The following is a 13,223-nucleotide window of genomic DNA, read 5'->3' as shown; positions in this document are numbered from 1 at the left end:
GAGGTTGAAAAACAATGTCACGGATCGTTCTCCGTCCTCTTCATCCGAAGCGAGGAGGAGCAGGGCTTGAACCAAACTGCAGCTTCATGCGATTGCTGTTTATTTAAGTAAAGACGCAAACACAAACTTCACTTGAATTAAACCAAAACAAACAAACGGAGACTAGACACAACCTGACTGTAGAACTTACAATGTAACTCCGAAGAACGCCCGGACAGGACAAAATGAACCATACATAAAACGAACACGAACAAACAAACGAACACGTACCCGGTATGGCTTCAACATAGACACAGACACAGAGCCACTCCACGACACAACGATACATGTTTTGAAAACCACTACTGATAATAATGTTCTGCAATCAGAGGAGATTGGACAACAAGCCGGCCTCTAAATTAGACATATCAGGGTACCCAAAACACAAAGTAGAAACAGAACATGAGACTGCCCACCCAAGACCCGTCCTGCAACTAACAACTACAAAAATACAGAAACAGACGTCAAGGAACGTGACAACAATTTTAATACTCCAACCTAAGTGTATGTAAACTTCCGACTGTCACTGATATGAAGAGCATCTACTGGAGGGGAAGACTCCTCACATCCATTCTGCTCGCTGATCTGTCCTTCAAAAACACACACAGCACGACACAACACAGCGACAACACACACAACACCCAACACACAACACACACACCACACACGCAACAACCACACACACACACACACACACACACACACCGCACCTCACACTCACAACTCACACTCACACTCACACACACACGATCTGCGAAAGAGATTGGCTTAGCTGTGGCATAATATTTGAGGTGTATTCGGGATTAAGGAGCGTCTGCATGGCGTGGGGTGTCCTGTAGTGTATGGTCTTTGTGTGTGTGTGCTGTGGGTGTGTGTGTTGTGTGTGTGGCTGTGTGTGTGTGTTGTGTGGATGTCGTGTGTGTCTGTTGTCGTGGTGTTTGTGTGTGTGTGTGGTGTGTGTGTGAACGTAGATGTTACACCTCATAAATCCTAGGGGGATAGAAGTGACCTGGGTTATTGGGGAGGAAGGGTAGCAGGGAGGCGTTCAATGCCACGCTATACCCGTTAATGCCGGAGGGACTCACACTCTCACACGTCCATAAAGAGAGCAGAGTGAGTACACACAAACACACACACACMCACACCAGTGGATAAATCAGTCTTTTCATCCTCTGTCATCTGGCTGGCCCTGTTCTGACCGTGTTTATGTAATGGAGGAGGAACAGTCTCTCTTACAATTCTAATGGACCTGCAGAACCAGAGCTCTCTCTTCCTTCAACAGGAACTGTGGGCTAGTTATTCAATATGAACATAAAAAWAACCCAACAATGGTGAAAATGAAAATAATTTGATTACATTTTTATTTGACTGATGATGATGTCTAGTTGATGGACAGGCTACTACGATGATGATGATGACCTGAAAAATGGTGGTGAACTGTTAGTAGGCTAAAACGGAGGAGATGGGAAGAGAGAGAGAGAGCGAGTGTACATGATGAGAGATTAAGACAGTGGTCTTATTATTGGAGCGCGAGAGAGAGATGCGACAACAGCGTTTRCCCTGTTCACATTTGACTCAGTGTGACTCTTGTCACTAGAGACGGGCAGATACGACGAGAGGCAAGAAACTTCAGACAATATTCAAAGATCGACCTCTGAAGGTAAATTAATTCTTAACATCACCAAAAGGTAATCAAGCAATGCGCGCGGTGAGTCGGAAGAATATGTTTTAACCGCGATATTATWGAAGCAAATGAAGATAAATATCGTATTTTTATTTGGTTGACAGTCTATCAAATGCATTATTTCTTTGTCAGTCTGAATGCATTAGACTAAATAGCCTAAACATTGATATTTATTCTTGAAAACGTTCTTCGAGATGAATTGCATGGTGGTTTTATAGTGAACCTTGTTTGTGCATAATTGCGGGGCTGAAAGAGAGAACAGATTTTCTTACATTTTATGTTGAAATGTCAAAAAGTGTGTTGGCTACTCCACTAGATTTTGGGCGATTTCATGCAACAACAGCCAATGTCTACAACGTCTCTTAAAAACAGACTTGACAAACCCACACATGTTATTATTGTGACCATGGGCTAGGCTACGAGTGCCATGMATTTAGACTTTGATGCACATATTTGTAGGTATTTTGTCATCTATTACAACCGCATAACTCAGTTAAGTGAACAGGGCACGCGCACGTCTCGGGGTCACTTGGGAGAGATGGACCAGTGCAGATTTCACGTGACTGAACCGAGTCCGAGCAGATGGTGCGCGCACTTCTGTCTGCCACGGTTAAAAGATCCGCGGGGTAGCGGCAGACTAGACACGTAGCCTACCAAAAACCGACAGTGACACCCGAGTGTGTGCGAGGCAAATATTTTACCTGCCGCATGCGCAATGTCTATGAGGATCAGCGCGTCCCTAATGAAGGTGATCTTGTCAGTATCGCTTCATAATACCAGCTTAATTGTATCCATTTATTATTTGTACCAAATCGGTTATAACAAGTGTTTGGCTTGATATTGAGGGGTGTCGGTGTGAGCGCGCGGTGACAAGACTGGGCTGTGTTCGGTGCTGTCTCTCCGATATGGTAATGTGATGTGTGTGTGTGTGTGTGTTTGGGTGGCGCGTTTTACTGTCCTGTGACAAACATTTTATGAGATTTATGATTGCCCTTTAGCAGTAGGCTGCTATCAACAATTCTGTCCATGTTTGAATGTGAATGTGTTTTATTTGCGGTGTTTTACCATTGTGTGTACAGTAGCCTAAAGTGGGTTGAATAGTATGCTATGTATTTGATGTTGTAAAGCCATGCCAGCTTTTAATATAAGCCTCTGTAGCTGGCATTTTTCTCTGTGGAAAATGATGCATGTCCCCTGGATTTGTGCACTACCCCCCCCCCTCTCCCTCGTTCCAACACACACGTATTTAGAGATCCTTCAATCACTTTTCAGTACCTTTGTGTGGGTTTTAGTGCATCGTTGTGAGCCTCTGGCTCATCCATAATCACTTCAATCACTGCAGTATGTATCACACCATGTATTTTACTGATGAATCAGTGTGCTTTATATGGAACACAGGTAGGCTWTATTTAATATTTGTAGATAAAGCATATACGTTTGGCTGATGATCAATGACTATGCATGTGTTTATCTTTTTTTTATGTGTGTTTCTGTGTTTGGCTGTGTGCACAGTTTTTCCTGTGCTTGTACATTCAATTTCGACCTGGCTTTGCCTTGGCAGCGAAAGGTCTTGTGAGAATACATCAAGGGAGATCGGACATTAGACAAATGCTCTCCGCTAATTTGGTTAAAACAGAGCAAAACAATCTGTGTCAGCATTAAGCTCATAATTCTTTACACCAAAGAGCTTTTGTATTTACCCTGAGTGAGACGTGAGAGGGAGAGAGAGAACTGAGAGGAAGGGTAGATGTGTGTGTGTATAGACAAGACATTGACTCAGTGACTTATGTCAGCTATAAAGCGACAAGGAGAAGGGAGGCTGAAAAAGAGGTGCTGCTGTTGTGACAGGGAGGACTCACCACCTCCCATTACCGGACATTACTGTTTATTACAACAGACATCGAATGGAGGGAGGAGAGAGCGAGATGGAAGGACACTGGCCAAGGCCAGAAAAAGAAGATGAGTGAGGGAAAGAGACAGAGAGAGCAAGTGTTCGAGAGTGGTGATATCGTGCAGGCCTGGCCCGGGCAAATCGTAAACATCACTGGCTGTTATTCCACAGTTTTTCTCTTATGTAACAACACCGCAACCCTTATCTCAAGTGTGGCTAAAGTGTTTTGCTGTCCAGATAAATGAAGCTATTCTCTCGAAGAGAGCCACGTCACCAGTGGCAGCCATAGCAGACAATGGAGGGGCCGGGGACTCTCTCGAATGACACATCCTCTCCTCGGGCTACTCTCTGTAGACRTTTAAGAGAGTGTTTAAGACACACAGCGCCCCCAAGGCTCTTATTCAGCAAAATTACGGTTAGACGTGCAGCCGAGTTGGGAATGCACCGTTAACAGGGGGGATGATCAATGGCTTGTTTTCCCTTTCTGAAACCAAACTAATGACTATTGAAGACCTACAGTCTACCGCCCTTGGGTTTTGTAGTTCAGGGAAGGGAATTGACTGCTGTTATAGACATCTACCAATTCAGCAGCGTTCAATTCAGCTAAAGGAATTAGACGCCGTGCCGGGACCCTCCGTTAGAATAGCGACTGTTGAAGACTCGGAGTGTTCCCTGGAGTCATCTCAGAGAGAGAGAGATTATTTCATTCTCGTATTCCCACTCCAATTGTTGTGGGGGAAATGGGGCTTCTGAGTCCCACGTTGCCAGGGATACCCACACTCATGTACTCATGCTGTTCAGTCAGAAAATGRAATTAGCTCCTCCACATTCTACCTCCCTGGTGGCACCTTATAGAGCGCTAACTGATAAAGAAACATAGCAGCCTTTGAYGCTTCTTCCTTCACAAATGTGATTCAACCAGACAGAGATCTTCCCAATGTCTCTACCTGTAGAGGTGATGGTTRAAGACATGCAATATAACACCCGGGTGACTCCCCTCTCAATCAGACTGGTTCATCAGGAAGACATATTTCTTCCCTGGGGTACCCATTTAGAGAAATGGTTGTGGAGGAGCCGTGTTCTCCTCATGGATGGATGCTGCTGCTAGAGCTTGTCACGGTCTGATTGTACAGGCGACTGTGGCTGTTCTGCCTTCTCCTGAACACGGTGTGGGAGGATGCAGCTGGCCCACTGTGCCAAGCCCAGGGAGGAGGTCTCTTTTGTGGCTGGAGCATGTAGGGATGTGGGGCTGGAGTGTGGCAGGCACGTGAGGCGCCAAGCCTCTTCCTGCCTTCAGAGATTGACGTGAACCACCTCKCTCGCTGGCCGCTCGGATTATGGAGGATTTCCTCATGAAAATGTACAGCAGTCCGCTCTGCTGGAGACATTATTGTAAAGGGAGAGAGGGAGCTTTCATTTAAGGAATAGAGGGCACATTCATCGCAGTAAGGGCTCACCCAGGAGTGTGTCTGATGCAAGTGTGGGAGTGTGTGTGTGTTCGTATTGGGTAGGCTTGCGGCGGTGTGTGTGGCCGTTAGAAAGCAACTCCAAGCTCTGACATGGGAGTCCAGAAGGAATTGGGGGAAATCCTATTGTAAATTTGTCTACTCCACAAAGATAATTGGCTTATTCCTGTGTTAAATTGGCCTGTCCTATAGGACATTGAGTGGGCTTAACATGCTCGGTGCAGACACTGCCTGCTCCTCTGCTTCGCAGGGACTTAGACGGGTATTACACACTGAATTACTGTATGACAATGATGAACCGATAGCTGCAGTGCATTCAGCAATGCAGAGCCCTTGCCATTTAAAGTATCGTTCACACGTAGACCGACAGGTTTGTTTACACAGAGCTTCTTTCAATATAATGTAGGCTAACTAACTATCGAAATGAACCCTTTGACACGTACGAACACACAGGAGTGCTCATTCTACAATGTCCCTGCAGCGTACGCTCAAACCGGTGTGATTASAATGCTTATATAGAATGTCCAGTTACGACTGATGCAACAGTCAGCGTTTGAGCTGGCCACAATGTTTTTTTCACAGAAACATTTTGCACAAACACAGTCCTTACACCGTTATGTCCTCAATGTGAGCAGTTTATTWTTGGATGCAATGTTCAGACATTCACAGAAGTAGCGACACAATAACACAATTCTCATCCAAACCGGAAAATTCAGGCTACATTAGTCGTAATCAGGCTACACTCATCATAATCAGTACAACCTTCAAAAAAGTATTTTACACTTATCATATGTGTCCATTACAGTCTATGCAAGAATCGGAATGCATGATTTGTCACCAGAACTTGAAAACATGTGAATAAAACAGTAAATACATACATGCAATACCAGTCAAAAGTTTGGACACACCTACTCATTCAAGAGTTTTTATTTATTTKTACTATTTTCTTCATTGTGGATCAATAGTGAAAACATCAAAACTATGAAATAACACATATGGAATCATGTAGTCACCAAAAAAGTGCAAAGAAAATCAAAATATATTTATATTTGAGATTCTTCAAAGTAGCCACCCTTTGCCTTGATGACAGCTTTGCACACTCGGCATTCTCTCAACCAGCTTCACCTGGAATGCTTTCCCTACAGTCTTGAAGGAGTTCCCATATATGCTGAGCACTTGTTGGCTACTTTTCCTTTACTCTGCGGTCTAACTCATCCCAAACCATCTCAATTGGGTTGAGGTCGGTTGATTGTGGTGGCCAGGTCATCTGATGCAACACTCCATCACTCTCCGTCTTGGACAAATAGCCCTTATACAGCCTGGAGGTGTGTTGGGTCATTGTCCTGTTGAAAAACAAATGATAGTTTCACTAAGCGCAAGCCAGATGGGATGGCGTATCGCTGCAGAATGAGGTGGTAGCCATGTTGGTTAAGTGTACCTTGAATTCAAAATAAATCACAGACAGTGTCACCAGCAAAGCACCCCCACACCATAACACCTTCTCCATGCTTCACGGTGGGAACCACACATGCAGAGATTATCCGTTTTGCGTCTCACAAAGACATAGCGATTAGAGCCAAACATCTCTAATTTAGACTCATCAGACCAAAGGGCAAATTTCCACCGGTCTAATGTCCATTGCTCTTGTTTCTTGGCCCAAGCAAGTCTTCTTATTGGTGTCCTTTAGTAGTTGTTTCTTTGTAGCAATTCGACCACGAAGGCCTGATTCACTCAGTCCCCTCTGAACAGTTGATGTTGCGATGTCTGTTGAACTCTGTGAAGCATTTATTTGGGCTGCAATTTCTGAGGCTGGTAACTCGAATGAACGTATCCTCCGCAGCAGAGGTAACTCTGGGTCTTCCTTTCCTGTGGCGGTCCTCATGAGAGCCAGTTTCATTACAGCGCTTGATGGTTTTTGCAACTGCACTTGAAGAATTGTTCAAATTCTTGAAATTTTCCAGATTGACTGACCTTCATGTCTTAAAACCTCTACAAGATTGGTGGGTCCCCCTTGGGATGGGTGAGCTAATGTAGGCTAATGYGATTAGCAYGGGGTTGTAAGTAACAAGAACATTTCCAGTGACAAAGACATGTCTGATATTGACAGAAAGCTTAAATTCTTGTTAACTTCYCTGCGCTACGGATCCCTTTTACGGGATCACTTTCCTAAACAACCGCTAGAATTGCAGGGCGCCAAATGCATAAATATTACAAAAAATATTTATAATCATGCAATCACAAGTGAAATATACCAAAACACAGCTTAGCTTTTTTGTTAATCCACCTATCGTGTCAGATTTGAAAATATACTTTACAGCGAAAGAAATCCAAGCTTTTGTGAGTGTAGCAATCAATGCTACAACAGTAGCCATATAGCTGTTAGCTGGTCACGAAAGTCAGAAAAGCAATAAAATTCAATCGCTTAACCTTTGATAATCTTCAGATGTTTCCACTCACGAGACTCCCAGTTACACAACAAATGTTCTTTTGTTCGAATAATATTACTTTTATCACAAAAAAACGCATTTGGGTTGCGCGTTATGTGAGAAACTACAGCCTTGTTCCATTGACAAATTCCAAAAAATATCCGTAATGGTCGTAGAAACATGTCAAATGTTTTTATAATCAATCCTCAGGTTGTTTTAAACAAACATAATCGATAATATTTCACCCGGACCATAACCTATTCTTTAAGASAGAAAAGGAAAATGGGGAGCCCCTCTCTCGCGCGCAGGAACTATTCAGAGGACACCTGACCTCTTTTGAAACATCTCGCTCATTTTTCAAAATAAAACCCTGAAACTATGTCTAAAGCCTGGTCACAGCCTGAGGAAGCCATTGGAAAAGGAATCTGGTTGATACCCCTTTAAATGGAGGATAGACGGTCCAGGAAACACAGATTTAAAAAATTTAAAAAAGAATTATCACTTCCGGGTTATATTTTCTCAGGTTTTCGTCTGCAGAATACGTTTTGTTATACTCACAGACAATATTTGGACAGTTTTGGAAACTTTGGAGTGTTTTCTATCCTAATCTGTAAATTATATGCATATTCTACGATCTGGGCCAGAGAATATGTCCATTTACCTTGGGAACAATATTTTAAGAAAAAAAGAATTTCTGACCCCTAGCGTCAAGAGTTAACTAGATCTAAGACCGCTAGACATAACGAGTGCAGCAAAATCAGTAGGTTAGTTATTASTTTTGTAACATTGGTTTGTATTTAACCTTTTCATGCGTGAGTTCCAAACATCTCTAACGGTCGCCCCCAGGGCAAGAATTGTTTATGCGCATGATGTCAGAATGCTCTCACTGTTCCAAAATGTGGTTGTTATGCAACAGGACAATTAACCCATGCTGCCCTTAAACCAAGGCACGCTGCCTGCTAATTAACTATAGGCTGTTTCAACTTGTCATTTTAAAAATTAAAAAAAATGGAATTGAGGTGTGTTCCACCTCCTCATTAATTCACATAGTAGTAGCCAATTATACTGTTTCGGCCTATTTACGTTTGAGGCATTACTGAGCCGGACAAAACTTCTCTCTTCTACAAGAGTCCAAGCACAAACGTTTTCCTCCCCTGCATATTTTCCGCCTGGTGCCCACATTGACTTCACTACTAATAATAACTTTGGACATGTGCGCGTTYCTATAAAAGTAAGTGCCTTATCACGTGATCATTATAGTTTCTGTATATCTAGTTGTTAACATTTCTACTGTGGCACACTGTATGTACAGTACCAGTCAAATGTTTGGACACACCTACTCATTCCAGGGTTAATCTTTATTTTTAAAATGTTCTACATTGTAGAATAATAGTGAAKAYATCAAAACTATTAAATAACACATATGGAATCATGTAGTAACCAAAGAGGTGTTAAACGAATCCAAATATATTTTATATTTGAGATTCTTCAAAGTAGCCACCCTTTGCCTTGATGACAGCTTTGCACACCAGCTTCATGAGGTATTCACCTGRAATGCATTTCAATTAACAGSTGTGCCTTGTTAAAAGTTTATTTGTGGAATTTCTTTCCTTCTTAATGCTTTTGAGCCAATCAGTTGTGTTGTGACAAGGTAGGGGTGGTATRCAGAAGATAGCTCTATTTGGTAAGAACAACTCAAACGACAGTCCATCATTACTTTAAACTGTAATAGCTACTGTAAATTGGACAGTGCAGTTAGATTAACTGGTCTGTAACCTGATTTAAGATGTGGATCTATGTGAGAAATCAGCGTGGTGTTAAATGTACATGTGTCCAGGCAGAGAGCAACCTTACTATGGTCCAGGGACAGCTCTGTCTCTCTCGACCTCTTGGTTGGCCAGTCCAAGCGGATTATTATGTTAAGATTGTGACGAAAACAAATATATACAAAAACGAAAACTACATAGAGGCATAAAGATGAAAAATAAATAAATAAATSAAGGCGTCACGGCCACCAAACAAACCAAAAGCCTCACGGCTTGCAAGCTGGGACACTGACTGACGATCACCTGTCCTTATCAAGGCTTGGCAGCACAGCACTTGGACATGGTTGCTGCTGCCCCCTGGAGGAATGGCGTGTGAAAGTGGTAGTGAGCTGTAGTGTGCTCTCTTAACTACCAAACCTTCCCCATACATCAAAACACCAACCAAATGCCATCAGACTTCTCTTTCAGAACTTCAAAAATCTCATGCTTGTAATATTCATCAGACCCTCCAAATTTCTGGTTTCCAACTCACAGCCCTAAATGAGGGTTTCCAGGCCCCATTCAGGTTGGCATAAAAAATGTCTCTTTCTCAGGCAGCAGCATACCTAAATCATTATCCTCACATCAAACACCAGCCTGGCTTCGCTTTGGCACTTTGAAGATTTTTCTCATCAATCCATCGTCAGAAGGAGACACAAGATAAGTGTGTGTGTGAGTGTGTCTGTATGTGTCTTCAAGCTTATTTTAACCCATTAAATGTCTTTAGTGTAACCCTTAATAACAGCTCCAGCCAAGTCCTGACCCAGGGCAGCTGCTTAGCAGCTAACACAGCTGATCTGGAGACGCAGGGTTTAGTGGAAATGATAAAACCAGAAAATGAGAGCAGAAGAGACGGATGAATTGTCAATGGATGCAGCCGCTCGTGTGGGAAAAACTAGGCAGGCAGCATGCATAATTCTRGGGAAGTGACCGAAAACTGTTTCGTTAGAGTGCATGCATCGGTAAAATGGATAAAAGCAAGAATTCCCAAAACATGACAAAAACGCTCAAATGCCTGTAAGTGTCTTGAAGCCTGGTAATGGAACCAAAGAGAACAAAATGAATGAACCAGTTTAATTCCTGTTTCAAACCCGCGTTGTTCTTCATGTGGCATTCTCTGCAGGGAATTGGCTGAAAACATCCTTAGAGGCATTTTAAGCTTATATAAAATGGCTGGAATGAGATGGTGAGATTTAGGGTTTCTTGATGCTACTAGGCAGTATACAGAGACGACTGTGTTTATTCATGATTGTTTAAGCATGCCATAGATTTGATTACTACAGTATATTATGATGTATGGCATTGTACTCTATGATAAAGTACTGGATGTTTTGTAATACAGTGAGCCTGCCTCCAATTGTTTGTATTTGACAGCATCATGTTCTTTTAAGCTATTGTCCTTGTAAAAATGTGTATAAATTATGTATATATTTGTTTGTTGGAGTGTGTGTGCGTGCGCGTGTGTGTGAGAAAGGTGTGTCAGTGTGTGAAAAACAATTTGTCCACTCCTGTGTGTGTAAAATGAGTTTTAATAGTGAGCCAGCAGGAGAGTGTGTGTATACGAGGTTCATCAGTAGCGTTATTAATGTAGTGGAGTTCAGTTGGTTCATGGCTGATATTTCAGTGCTGGATCTACTTGAGGAACCCTTTTGATGAATGGGCAATTAAAGCCAGCCTCCTCATGCCTGGTAGTTGACTGATCACTTTTTAATAGTACTCCTGTTTCTTTGATAAAAGACAAAATGAATCATCAATACCTTCGTCCAAGGAGCGCTGAGCTTGTGATTTTAAGTGTATTAGAGTGTAGCTTACAGTAAGCACGTGTGTGTGTGTGTGTGTGTGTGTGTGTGTGTGTGTGTGTGTGTGTGTGTGTGTGTGTGTGTGTGTGTGTGTGTGTGTGTGTGTGTGTAACTCCTGTTGCTATAGTGGTCAGTCTTTTCCCCCAGCTCCGGTGCACATTATTGTTTTTGCAACGCATCATATAAAAGTGTCTCCTCATTCAAAATGTTCTATCCGTGCCTTAATCCATTCAATGCACCCCATACAATGAACAAAAATATGTTGAGTATATGTGTGTGTTTGTTTCTATTTGTGTTTGTGTTTGGCTGTTTGAATGTATGTGTGTATGTTTGTGTGTGCATGTGTGCATTTTTGTTTTTGTGTGACTGTTCAGCTGTTAATCGATCATTAATCGTGCCAAGTGACGAGTCAAAGTATCAGTAACATGAACTTAGTTTTTTGTCTCCTTTTTAATCCTCTCTCATCATCTCTCATTTCTTTGTTTGATTTTTATTCAAGCGTATCGTCTCTCACTTCAATTAGCGAGAAAAGTGTTGCCTCCAGAAGCATGCTCGAATCACGTTGTTGCGTTTTGGATTCTCAAATYAAAAAGTCTAATTTTATACATAATTAATGATACAGCTCAGAAATTGAAAAATATAAAAACATCCTAAACGTTCAAAGAAGCAGAAATGGGTTTTGCGTTCCACATTTCCTGTTCCGTGGGAGACTGCTGATGTGCTCACTGATACTTAGAGGGAACACAAAAGATGCGTTTGAACTGAAATGGTGGAACAAACACGGGATAACAATCGAACAAGCTGGCACCACCTCGAACTTAAACCGCCCACCAGGAGACATGGACCTCCTRATGTGCATTCCTTAGTCAGAAGTCAGTCCATGTGTCTCTCTTTCATGGTGTCATGTGCTTAACGCCAGATAGGTACTGCCTCTAACTAAGTGGAACATTTGGGATTAGATTATTCATCTTTTCAAATGCCAATGGAATACCTGCTGGTTGGTTGAATGGATGGTTGATGGTATTTTTTGGATTCCACAGTAACAGCCATAAAGCTTCTGCCATGGAGGTGGTCTGTTGAACTGCATGCCCGCGTGGTGAGTGTGAGTAACCTTTCGTGAGAGGTGGGTCTTGTGTTAGCTCCTGGAGATGGGCTATCATACTCTTCAGATGCTCCAAATGAACTGGATTGGATCCTTGGTGGGTCTGCTCTGTAAATAATCACAGGGTGGGCTGCTTCGTTGTGTGGATTTGGGTTTTTCATCCTCATTGACCTTGAGGTTAGAGCTGCTCAGTTGTGACCACAATCTATCAGGAGTCTTCGGGTTTGAAGTACCATCACGTCTCTCTGTGGCAACGGGCAAATCTGCCCAACGTTTCTGAATTAATGTGCGCAAACGGAAGTGTGTTTGTCTGAGTTTGTTTTTGTTGGCATGTTTGTGTGTGTGTTCGAGGTGGGTCTGTCTCAGTATTAGGGGCTTGCTGACTCATGTCATTTTAGCAGACAGCATCTTTCTCAAATAAAGTTTCTTGACTGTGCCACTGMCAGAATTAAACTGTGTCAAACATTAATGTAACAGCCCAGGCTGTTAGAATACAGATTGGCTGTTGAATCCGGGCCAAATGGCCTGTATGAGACTTTCCCACCACTCACTGCATTCTCTTTAGAATAATTATCTTTGTCACACTTTACACAGTGGCTCATTTATTATGCCATCATGATCGGACATTTGTATTGGCTTCATGGACATGACAATAGCTTGAGGGTCCCACTAAGTAAATGTCCTACTGAATAGAGGGAAATAGGGGACACGTATTAAATATTCAATAGCATAGTACACAATCTTCCTGAGCAAAAAAGTAATATGTTTTGTCCAGTAATCAACTAATCATGATCTTCAGTTTAGAATGCAATTAGTTTAATCAGCTGTGTTCGCTAGGGGATGGGGGGGAAAGTGTGACTCCTCTCTGGCCCCCGAGGACTGTAGTTGCCCACTCCTGTTCTCGAGTAACTGTGGTCATGATTTCTAGTCTTCTTAGTTGTGGTTTTCTTACTCTAAGTCCGGGTTYCTATCTTCTAGACCAGGGTTATTCAACTCTGACCCTACGAGGTA

General features: G+C 42.5%; 1 protein-coding gene across 2 annotated transcripts in view; it reads left to right on the top strand.

The window, feature by feature from the left end:
- The first annotated feature begins 1,548 nt into the window (after nucleotides 1-1,548).
- Nucleotides 1,549-13,223, top strand: part of LOC111979283 (uncharacterized) — a 136,508-nt gene continuing 124,833 nt past the window's right edge. For both annotated transcript variants that reach the window (XM_024009714.3, XM_024009713.3), the window contains exon 1: nucleotides 1,549-1,699. The gene's annotated coding sequence lies outside the window, so the exon portion shown is untranslated. The remainder of the gene's footprint in view (nucleotides 1,700-13,223) is intronic.

This window comes from Salvelinus sp. IW2-2015, linkage group LG19 (genome assembly GCF_002910315.2).
Source record: "Salvelinus sp. IW2-2015 linkage group LG19, ASM291031v2, whole genome shotgun sequence".
NCBI lineage: Eukaryota > Metazoa > Chordata > Actinopteri > Salmoniformes > Salmonidae > Salvelinus > Salvelinus sp. IW2-2015.
This window is presented reverse-complemented; position numbering and strand designations above follow the sequence as displayed.